The sequence below is a fragment of the Lolium perenne genome, chromosome 1 (assembly GCF_019359855.2).
Source record: "Lolium perenne isolate Kyuss_39 chromosome 1, Kyuss_2.0, whole genome shotgun sequence".
NCBI classification, from domain to species: domain Eukaryota; kingdom Viridiplantae; phylum Streptophyta; class Magnoliopsida; order Poales; family Poaceae; genus Lolium; species Lolium perenne.
The window spans coordinates 47,700,559-47,713,278 of NC_067244.2; positions in this window are offsets into that span (position 1 = coordinate 47,700,559).

A 12,720-nucleotide genomic window follows, 5' to 3' on the forward strand; every position below is an offset into this window, starting at 1 on the left:
AAAGCTCAAATTTTCTTTAATGAGCTTTACTTAATATTTGTATTGTTTATATTGATTATTATTTATAATTTGGTTAATGAATTACCTCACATTTGAATTATGAGATATTCAATTGATGTTTGAACTTGAATTTCAAATGCAACTTAGGTTTGAATTCAATCATGCAACTTAAGTTTGAATTCAATCATGCAACTTAAGTTGTGATGCAATATCTCTCCTCTCTTCTCAAAACCCTAACTTAGTTGAATGAGAAACAAGTTTGTCGCACTCTCGAAACCCTAACCCTGTAAGGTGTCGAGAGAGAAACTTGCCCCCCTTCGATGCAGTTTTGTTTTAAAAGCGCGAAATTTCCCCAGAATTTACGATGCAATGCACATCCCTTTCTAAAATCTACCCCTCGATCGTCTCTAAACCTGGGACATTACAATGGAGCTCAATTTAATCATGCTCTAGCTTATCTGGTAACCAATGAATTATCAAGATATTTATGACAGAGTGTGGTGACCCTGCATACCACTGCATGTTGTAGTATGCCAGTCGTTGATATAACATTCACGAAGTACCATTCCGCAAATGTTACACCCCTCAGAGTAGTACAACAGAACATAGCAGGTCCATAACTCATTCACATATTATTACAAGTAACATACACATATCGTCTCGGAGCTCCTCTTGGGTCCTAAGAGGATCACTCCTGGGTTCGAGGCGAACCCAACTTAACTTACAATACAAGAGTCTCATTAAACTAAACATTTATTTCATCGAGCAGCTAAATACTAAGAGTTCGGGCTGCTCGGTTACTACTACTCATCAGATATCTCTAGGCTTGTTCTCCTCCGGAAGCCTCCCCGGATCCGTAGACTATGAGATAGTCTACGCCTTCAACTCCTCCTGAGAGGTCTGGTTCCTCGTAGCCGATGATCTCGGCTCCTTCATTGTTGTTGTAGTCCTCCTCCAGATGATTCAGACAATCTAAGCATGGGATTTAAGAGTGGTATGAGTACGAGCGTACTCAACAAGTTCATTATAGATAAGAGGTGTTTAATGCACTAACTACGATATTAGACCAGAAAGTCTAATACCAATGCAAGTTTTGATAAACATTTCTTCAAGAGATTGCTTTTATTTCAAAGAGCTATGTCCGTCAGCCTTCACCGGTTTACTAGAACTTCATGGAGCTCCTTTCCGGCCGCGTTCGCAGTTCCTCAATCCCGGAACAGGGAGTGACAGGTCACAGTTCTTTACACTCTGCAGAGGTGTGTTGCTTTACCCATAAGAGATCTTAACCTTGGTGCCAACCGGGCAGCTTTCCCGTCCACACTTCCTTTGGTGTGAGGCCCGGTATAAGGTCTAGCCAATCATGTTCCTCCGCTACCTCGAACACCCACCCTTTGTTGCATACTCCGACCCTGGGTCCACGCCGGCCCCATTATTCCCATATATTTCAGGGTGGACTCCGACCACGACGTCAATGCAGGGCTCTACCATACATTCCTACGCCGGCAGATGCAACCCATCATAGACCTCATTACCGTTGGGACTTCTACGGGTTCCCACCCCTGCATCAAGTCTCGCAAGATCATGAGCACCCGGTAATGAGCATCCGTTGATGAACGAGAGGTGGAAACACTTTTGACTACTCCGTCCCACTCCGGATCTTATGGTTAACACGGGTATTACGGCACAAGAATCACTGGCGACATTTGTTGTTTAATCCTAGATGGATACAAACCCGTGCAATGGAACCTCCACATAGTCATATTCATAGTTATGAAAGTAGTGGTTTTGATTTTTGTGCAATAGTGATAACCATAATACTTTGCAAGTAATTTGATAAAAATACTCAAATGACATGAGCAAGTGATGAACTTGCCTGAACACTGCAAAGTTTTGCAGTTGGAAGGTGTGGACTGACCCTTGTCCTCTGTCTCTGAAAAATAGCATCATTGTCCGATAAGGGCAATGGTTAAAGAAGCAATTATGCATGATTCCATTTTTAGGGTTTGTTTCCCCCCTTCCGATGTTGTTATTATTTCATGTAAGAGGTTAATACTAAGAATAATTTGAGGATACTTGATTTATAGTAAAATACAACCTTGAAATGTTGTCAAGGTGTTTTTAAAGTCCAAATACATTAATGGACTTATTTTCATTATAGAAAATTAGGTATGTGATTTAAATGATTATTTAAATCATCAAAATAGGACTTATTCTTAATTGTCTTCAAAAATTCTCTTTGATATTTTATTTAAATAGAGAATTTTATGCTGATCCTTTTTCATATTTTTAAGTTATTTTTAAGAGCTTTTAATAATTTTCTATTGAATTTCAAAGTTTCATGTTTTTGTTGAATTATGAAAAGTCCTTTTTGCCCACAGGCCCACTGTCGAGTTGGCCCAGTGGGTTGGGCTAAACCAGCTCGGGTCCAACCGACCCGAGCGGTCGCTCACTCGCCCACCACCTCGCGCCACCTCGACCTAACCCTAATCCTCAATCTCGCTCTGGCGACCCGCGTCGCCCGCATCGTCGCCGGCCGATTCCGGCGATCTCCGGCCGCCATGGCCCTCGCCATGGGGCGCATCTGCACCGCCACGCGACGGCGCACGGATCCACGGCATCGATCTGGTTCTTAGCCGCCCCTTCGCCGATCCCCCTCTTGTTTGACCGCACGGTGGTGCGGTGCTCACCGGCGCCTCAGGCGTGATGGCGCCGCCGGGCCTTCGCCGCCGAGGTGCGGAGCGCTGCGGCGCTCGTCGAGCCTGGCCTGGCCTGGCCAGGTGCCGCCGTGCCTTCGGCGCGCGCCGCCGTGGCCGCCACGGCTACGCCTGCCGTCTGCTCGCTCCAGGTACATGCGCCGCCTCGCTCTTACCCTCTGTGCTTGTTCTTCCTTCCCTTCTATGTGCTCTGGCCATGGTTTTCCTCCTTGTGGAGGTCCGCCATCTTTGTTGTTCTTTGCTCTGCTGCGCTTAGCTCACTGCTGCTACGTATGCTGCTTGCTGTGTTACTATTGCCATGCTTGCTCATGCTGTTCATGATACTGCTGTGCATTTGCCATGGATGCTGGCTACTGTGCTATGCTATTGTGTTCTATAATTTGCTGTTGTAACTCATGAGCTCTTGCTCATGAGCATACTGTGATGCTTTGCTTGATTCATTTATTACTGCTGTTGCTATCTTGCTTCTGCCTCTCCTGTGTGTGCAATTACTTCTCCCTGGCTTGATCATAATGCATGATCCTTGCCTTTGGCAAGTGCCAGTGTTCCTGGTGTGCTATCTCTGTGCTTTAAATCATGATCATGCTCAATTGAGCATTGTTACTGACTTGGCAGCTCCATCCTTTGATGGAGTGCTTCTGGATACAATCATAAAAATGGTTTATGGTTAGTCTGTGATTCAATTGTTGCTTATCTGTGGCTGTTTATTTTATGTAGTTCATGAATTGATGTCAGGTTTGTCTCTGACAAGCACTTGCTTAGTTTGACAAGCACTGATGATCCAGTGATCATCTGTTGCATGTTATTTTGCTCACTATCTACTGTCAGTGCCTATTTGATGCTCCTCTTGGTGTCTGTGTGACACACATACCTGTGCTAGTGTGAGCTGTGGTTGGCTCAAGCAATTACTATTGCTTGCAGTGATCAATTGGATCCACTGCAAGGCTCTGGTGTATTGATTACTGATAAATTCATTTATCTGTGTTGTCTTGCTTGGCTAAATGGATAATTGATGTGAACTGCTTGCAGTTGTGATCATCTGACAGTTAATTTGATTGAGCTAGAAGGATGCCAACATCTGTTGGGAACCCTGGCTCCATTTTGAACCCATCTGGGTGATGATATTAATGCATAACTTCTCTGTGGGGTTTGGTAAAGTGGTTGAGGTGGCCCTGTCAGCAATTCCTTGCTGCAAGGGTAGCTCCCACCTGTGTTGGCTTGCTGTGATTTGGGAAATATCTCACTGGAAGAATCCTTGTGGTTTTTCCAGTTTCCTTTGATGTTGATAAACAAGAATAGACACTTTATAGTCTATCTGTCTGATGGTGTAGTGGCTATAGGTGCTAAGTGAAACTGACTAGCTAGATAGGATTATCCCTTGTTGGATTTCTTTGATTATGTCACTGGTTTGGCATAGCCAATGTTCCCAGGGTGCTTTCCTATTTGTTTCTCTCTTGTTCACTTGCACCAATTTGGCCAGTAGCCATATGATGACTCACATATAGGGTTTCTACCCTTGTGGTGTGTTTGAGATCATGCCTGTGCAATTTATGAACAAAACCATCTGGTTTGTTCATGATGAAGTGTATACCTCACTCCAGCTCCTAGATTAAAGTGTTGTTGTAGAGGATTTGCTTCTGGTGATTTGCTTGACTTGCCCTGCTCCTCCTTGTGGCTTGTGATTCTTGGTTTGGTTCAGTGGTGAGGTTGGACAGGTTGAACAGCACTGGCTGTTCTTCTTGTTCTAGCTGTTCTTGGTGTTCTTGGTGACTTACCCTGTTGCTGTCGTTGGATGAAGCAAATGGCTAGGGTTTGGCTCTGAAAAGTTTAAATATGGTGCTCTTTTGCTCTCCCTGGTCGACAGCTTGGCCTGGTCATTTTGGTGACTCTCCCCGAACATGTGTATGTCTTTGGTGGACATGCACACTGCCTTGTGAGCTGCCTGTGTGGTTCCTGGTTGGAACTTGGTCCATTTGGTGGATCAGCTCGGCTGATCTTGATAATATCCTCTCAACTTCTCATTTTATTGCTAACCTGCCAAGTGGCAATGCCACTTGGCATAACACTTGTCTTTGGTCTTTGTTTGTGTGATTACAGGGAACAATGTGATACTCTGGATGAAGATCAAGATCCTCTTGGCAAGATCTCCATGATGATCATCTTGTGTAGTTTAGGATAGATCATTCACTTGTAATTTTCTTTTATTTTCTTTCTTCTATTTTTCCCATTTATGTAATGTGTTGTATTAATCATTTATTTCTCTTAAGAATATTGTAATGACAATGTAAATTGTGTGATGATCAATAAAGCTCAAAGTTTTCCCTAATGAGCTTTACTTTATTTTAATTGCTCATATTGTTTATTATTTATAATTTACTTAATGAATTTCCTCACAATTCATTATTTAGAGTAATTATTTAATATTTGAATTTGAAATTCAAATTCATCATTGGTTTGAATTCAACCATGTCACTTTATTTAGAATTCAATCATGCAAACTCTCCCCTCTCTTCTCAAAATCCTAAACTAGTGAAGTGAGATGCAAGTTTGTCGCACTCTCGAAACCCTAACCCTGTAAGGTGTCGAGAGAGAAACTTGTCCCCCTTCGATGCAGTTTTTGTTTAAAAGCGCGAAATTTCCCCAGAATTTACCATGCAATGCACATCCCTTTCTAAAATCTACCCCTCGATCGTCTCTAAACCTGGGACATTACAGCCTTTCCCCCTTAAAGAAAACTTCGTCCCGAAGTTGTGGTTGTAATACCTGAACAGCTCGGGGTATGTTTTCCTCAGGTCTTCCTCTTTTTCCCAGGTGGCTTCCCTCTCGGGGTGATGCTTCCATTGTATCTTGCAATACTTGATCGCTTTATTTCTGAGTTGTTTCCAGCTCTCCTCGAGAATCTTGGCTGGCTTCTCGATGTACGTCAAGTCTGGTTGTAACTCGAGCTCATCATGTGATATTGGTTCATCTGGGGTCTTCAAGCATTTCCGAAGTTGTGACACATGGAAAACATTGTGAACTTGAGCTAGCCTTCCAGGTAGATCCAATTCAAAGGCTAAACCTTGGTTCTGACTCAGTATCTTGAAAGGTCCTATATATCTAGGACTGAGTTTTCCTTTTACTCCAAATCTCTGGAGTCCTTTCATCGGGCTTACCTTAAGATAAACCATGTCTCCAACTTGTGGTTCCCATGTCCTTCTCTTCTGATCGGCATAACTCTTTTGCCGACTTTGGGCTATCTTAAGCCTGTCTCTGATAATGTCAATGATTTGTTGTTTTTCCTTGACATAATCAGGGTTGAACTCTTTGCTTGCTCCGGCTTCATACCAACATATCGGTGATCTACACTTTCTTCCATACAGAGCTTCAAATGGTGCCATTTTGATACTGCTTTGGTAGCTATTGTTATATGAAAACTCTGCTAGTGGTAAGTGCTCCTCCCATGATCCTCCGAAGTCTAGGGCACAAGCCCTAATCATATCCTCTAAGATCTGGTTGGTTCTCTCGGTTTGTCCACCGGTCTGGGGATGATAAGCGGTACTATAGTCCAACTTGGATCCTAAAGCTTCATGTAGTTGCTTCCAGAATGCTGATGTGAACACGGATCCTCGATCCGACACGATCTTCTTAGGCACTCCATGCTTACTCACGATCTCTTTAATGTAAAGATCGATGAGTTTCTCTCCTTTATCCTGCTGGTTTACTGCTAAGAAGTGGGCGCTCTTCGTCAACCGGTCCACGATTACCCATATCATGTCCTTCTTTTTATTGGTCATGGGTAGTCCGGTGATGAAATCCATCCCTATTTCCTCCCATTTCCACTCTGGAATAGGTAAAGGTTGTAGCTTTCCTGCCGGACTCTGGTGTTCAGCCTTCACTCTCTGCCAGGTATGGCATTCCGCCACGTATTGTGCTATCTCCCTCTTCATGCTATTCCACCAGAATAGTTCCTTTAAGTCCATGTACATCTTTGTACTTCCCGGATGTATGGAATATGGTGTTTGATGAGCTTCCCGGAGTATTACTTCCTTAATTTCAGCAATATCCGGAACGCAAATTCTTTTCTGGAACCATAAGGATCCAGATTCTCCGCGGTGAAATTCTGATGGTCTTCCCTCATCTATTCTTCTCATCTCCTCCACGATGAATGGATCGTCCAGCTGACCCATCATTATCTCATTCTTCAGGTTGACATTCAACTCATCGGCTACTTGCAACACCGATAATCCTTCATGGGCTTCCTTCTCCCAAAGTTGTATTTGGGCTTGACTTATTTCCTTCCTTAACTCCGGTGATATTTCTTGTTCCACTCCTCCGGTACTCTTCCTACTCAGGGCGTCTGCGACAACATTAGCCTTCCCTGGTGTGTTATTGATTGTCAGGTCATAATCCTTGATCAATTCTAGCCATCTTTTCTGTCTCATGTTGAGTTCCTTCTGAGTGAAGAAATATTTGAGGCTTTTATGATCTGTATAGAGCTCACACTTAGCTCCATAGAGAAAATGTCTCCAAGTTTTAAGTGCAAATACGACTGCTGCTAATTCCAAATCATGTGTTGGATAGTTTACTTCATGAGGTCTGAGTTGCCTCGATCCATAAGATATCACTTTCCGATCTTGCATGAGTACGCAACCCAATCCATGTTTGGATGCGTCACAGTACACGGTGTAATCCTTGCCAACTTCCGGAACTGCTAACACCGGTGCCGTGGTGAGTTTCTCCTTCAGAGTTTGAAAACTCTTCTCACATTCCTCTGGCCACACGAATGGTGTGTTCTTCCTTAATAGCTTTGTCATTGGTCCTGCTATCTTAGAGAATCCTTCAATGAATCTCCGATAATATCCTGCCATTCCTAGGAATCCTCGGATTTCCTTGACAGTCTTGGGTGCTTCCCATTCTAGAACTGCTGCTACCTTACTCGGGTTAACAGCTATTCCATCTTTACTAATAACATGACCAAGAAATTCCACTTGATCTAGCCAAAATTCACACTTACTAAGTTTGGCATAGAGTTGATGTTCCCTTAGTGTTTGCAACACTAACCTCAAATGTTCAGCATGTTCAGCATGTTCAGCCTTGTTCTTGGAATATATCAGAATATCATCGATAAATACGATGACAAACTTGTCTAGATATGGCATGAAGATCTTATTCATGAGATTCATGAATATTGCTGGGGCATTGGTCAATCCAAAAGGTACTACAAGGTATTCATGGTGTCCATACCTTGAGACAAAGGCAGTTTTCGGAACGTCTTCCTTCTTGATCTTTATCTGGTGATAACCGGATCTTAGATCAATCTTGGAAAAGACTCCCGCGCCTCTCACTTGATCAAATAGATCTTGTATTCTTGGAAGTGGATACTTGTTCTTGATTGTGACGTTGTTCAGATTCCGGTAGTCTCCGCACATCCTTCTTCCTCCATCTCTTTTATCCACGAAGATCACAGGTGATCCCCATGGTGAAACACTCTCTTGAATGAATCCCTTTTGTTCCAAGTCATCCAATTGCTCCTTAAGTTCTTTCAACTCCTTGGGCCCCATCTTATATGGTGCTTTGGCAATCGGAGCTGTTCCTGGGATTAGGTCGATAGTGAATTCTATCTCCCTATCTGGTGGCATACCCGGTAATTCCGCAGGAAACACATCCTGGAATTCATTTACTACAGGTATATCTTCTAACTTCACCTCCTTCATGCTGTTAAGCTGTAGCTCAACTTCAATCTGTGTATGTTTGTCGCCTTGGTAGATCATTCTACTTCCATCGGGACTTTTCAATGATACCGTCTTGTTTACACAGTCGATCAATGCTCCATTAGGTTCTAACCAGTTCATACCAAGAATGACATCAATGTCCTTCATCGGTAAAATGAACAGGTCCGCGTCAAACGCGCACTTATTGATCATAATGACTTGTTTTTGTTTGGCATGGGTTACTACTATCGTTCCCCCCGCAGAAAGTATGGTTATGGGTGTATCTAACTTAGTGCAACTAATCCCATGTTTGGTGATGAATTGTTGAGAAATGAATGATGTAGTTGCACCAGTATCAAAAAGTACTTTGCCAGGATGAGTGAGTATCTGGAGCGTACCTATCACCGCACAGTCGAGTTGACCACCTCCTCCCGGCCAGTACAGTTCAGCTTGCCGAAGGGCTTCTTATTCTTCCAGTTGCCTCCGGCGTTTCCTCCTCGACCTCCACCTCCTCCAGACTGTCCTCCTTTATTCCTATTCTTAGGGCAATCCCTAAGCATGTGTCCTTCCTCACGGCACCCGAAGCATATGATTCTGGGTTTCTTACAGTCCTTGGAGAAATGCCCCGTACCTCCACAGCTTCTGCAAACTATTTGATTTGCAGTTTGAAATGCTTGGTTCTTCCTACTACCGTAGTAGTTGCTGTTGTTGTTGTTGTTGTTGTTGTTGTTGTTGTTGTTGTTGTTGTTGTTGTTGTATCTGGGCTTGAAACTCAAGCTGGTATTAGGCTTGTTACTGACAAACCTCTTAGGCTCATACTTGGCCTTCTTCCGCTTCTCCTCCTGCAATTGCTTGAAATCATCTTCCAGAGTGATGGCTGCATCCACCAACTCTTGAAACTCCGTCGCTCTCATCATACGGAGCTGAACCTTGAACTGGGGACTTAACCCCCTCAGAAATCTCTTTTTCTTCTTGTCCTCGGTGTTGACTTCTTCAACAGCGTACCGGGACAGTTTAGAGAACTCCCTGACATAGGTCAGGATTGCCTTGTCCTTCTGCTCGAGACTCTCAAATTCTCGACGCTTCAGCTCCACAATACTTTCAGGGACATTGGATTCCCTGAATTTCCTCGTGAATTCCTCCCAGGTAAATACCTTTCCAGCCGGATAAACGGCTACAATATTGTCCCACCATGATGCGGCAGGTCCACACAGCAGATGTGTAGCATATCGAACCTTCTCTTGGTCGTTACATCCAACGGTGTTGAGCTTTCGCTCAGTATCCATCAGCCAATCTTCCGCGTCCATTGGCTCGGGTGCGTATGCGAAAGATATCGGCTTGGTGTTTTGGAAGTCCGCTAATGTGACTCCCTGGTTCTCAGGTCTCTCCACCCTGTTTTGCCGTAACAAATCCTGAAAGAATTTGTTCTGCTGCTCCAGTGTTACACGCTGTCGCTCCTCTACCAGCTGCATGTACTGGATAAAATTTTGCTGCGTCATGGGTGGTGGTGGTGGTGGAAACTGATCTCTGGCTGCACCCTCAGCCTCTTCCTTTTGTTTTGCTTCGCGCTCCATGCGCTGTGCTTCAGTCTCGTCTCCTAACGTTCCCGACATAACCCCCTAGTTCTGCAACACAAGATGATACTCATAATTACTCCATGCGCAAGTTTTCTGAGCTCAACTTTGTGCACAGAACTAGTCACGCAATGGAAATCAAGAAGCAAATCCAAATCATACAAAACATATACCCTGTATATACATACTTAAGTGGTCTTATTACAATACTCAAGTCGATGTGAGTATGCAAACTCACTTATTAAAGTATATGTACAAATTTATACAAATATTACAAACTATAATACACGTGGTACTTGTGTATTATAGCCTCGCCTCCCTTGGTGGACTCTAGTCGATCTTCACTCCCGGTACATTCCAGGCTTCCGTCCGGTCGAACGTGTCGTCCTCCTGATAGACCCTGGAACATAAGGTCTCCCCGTTGGCTTGTAATCCGAATCAGATGATGATCCTAAGGAGAAATCAGTGTTCACAAACTGATCGTTGAGTGCATCATAGTCCACCCATCGGGTGTACTCCCCTGCAACCCCACCATAAGGGTTACCAAAACTCATACCCGACTCAACCTGTGTCGGATATCCTCCATCCACTCCTTCATTACTAGGATAGCTCTGGTTCTGGGTTGTTGCGTCATCATTCATATCCCCATCATAATACACAGAAGTACTATGGGTTCCAGTATCATCTCCCCAACGCCAACCCCTGGAATTCTCGATAGGAGTCTCGGAACGCTGGTTGTTTCCGGATTCCTCTCCGCCCTCGTATCCCCCATAGGAACTACCCAGATAGTTCCCAGGTGTAACAGGTGTAGGTTCACGTGCAAGTGGATCAATACTGATGTAGTCACCAGCTGAATAAACTGGTGTGTGCACCACATTCTCCATAGGTTCTTTCCCCTACTCTCCTCCTTGGGTTCAGTGAATTCCTCAAGCATCGTATCAATTGCTCCTATCAGATGATGGTTCAGCTGAAAGAGTAATGATATGAAGTTGCGGCTATTATCCATATATTTTGCCGCTGCTATGGGTTTACGTTTAGCATATTTGTAGTGGTTGAGCATGGGATCTTCTTCCTCCTGATTATGAGGAATATGGGAGAACTCGGAATCCATAAGCTCTTTTGTCTTATGTTCCCGTATGTCGGTTATGGCTCTCATAACAGCTATATGGTAGGCTGTGTTGGTTGTCCTAGCTTCTCCAGCTGGCATGACTACGCTCATTCCCAAAGATTCGGGAAGTCGCAGTCCTACCCTGCACTTGGCCAATACCGGACCATCATAGAACATGTATTTCTTTACTGGAATCTGGGGATCGCACCCAAATTCCAGTAACATGGCTCGTAAGATATCTGCAAGTCCTCCTTGGTATTCGTTTAGTGTGGAATCCATAACTTTCACGTTTCTTCCTGGTCGTGAACTTGCCATGTTGGCTGTAGAAATAGAAAGATTATAAGATTAGTAATAATGCATCATAATAGAGATAATAAAGAATTATCGCACTAAAAGATATGATTGTTGTATTCTCAATTGAATATACACCATATTTTTAGAGAATTCTTTACTAATCCTATTTGACTCCAAACGTTTGGTCCCATTTACTAGGTTCCAACCTAAGGTCAAAGCTTTTGCTCTGATACCAACTGTGGTGACCCTGCATACCACTGCATGTTGTAGTATGCCAGTCGTTGATATAACATTCACGAAGTACCATTCCGCAAATGTTACATCCCTCAGAGTAGTACAACAGAACATAGCAGGTCCATAACTCATTCACATATTATTACAAGTAACATACACATATCGTCTCGGAGCTCCTCTTGGGTCCTAAGAGGATCACTCCTGGGTTCGAGGCGAACCCAACTTAACTTACAATACAAGAGTCTCATTAAACTAAACATTTATTTCATCGAGCAGCTAAATACTAAGAGTTCGGGCTGCTCGGTTACTACTACTCATCAGATATCTCTAGGCTTGTTCTCCTCCAGAAGCCTCCCCGGATCCGTAGACTATGAGATAGTCTACGCCTTCAACTCCTCCTGAGAGGTCTGGTTCCTCGTAGCCGATGATCTCGGCTCCTTCATTGTTGTTGTAGTCCTCCTCCAGATGATTCAGACAATCTAAGCATGGGATTTAAGAGTGGTATGAGTACGAGCGTACTCAACAAGTTCATTATAGATAAGAGGTGTTTAATGCACTAACTACGATATTAGACCAGAAAGTCTAATACCAATGCAAGTTTTGATAAACATTTCTTCAAGAGATTGCTTTTATTTCAAAGAGCTATGTCCGTCAGCCTTCACCGGTTTACTAGAACTTCATGGAGCTCCTTTCCGGCCGCGTTCGCAGTTCCTCAATCCCGGAACAGGGAGTGACAGGTCACAGTTCTTTACACTCTGCAGAGGTGTGTTGCTTTACCCATAAGAGATCTTAACCTTGGTGCCAACCGGGCAGCTTTCCCGTCCACACTTCCTTTGGTGTGAGGCCCGGTATAAGGTCTAGCCAATCATGTTCCTCCGCTACCTCGAACACCCACCCTTTGTTGCATACTCCGACCCTGGGTCCACGCCGGCCCCATTATCCCCATATATTTCAGGGTGGACTCCGACCACGACGTCAATGCAGGGCTCTACCATACATTCCTACGCCGGCAGATGCAACCCATCATAGACCTCATTACCGTTGGGACTTCTACGGGTTCCCACCCCTGCATCAAGTCTCGCAAGATCATGAGCACCCGGTAA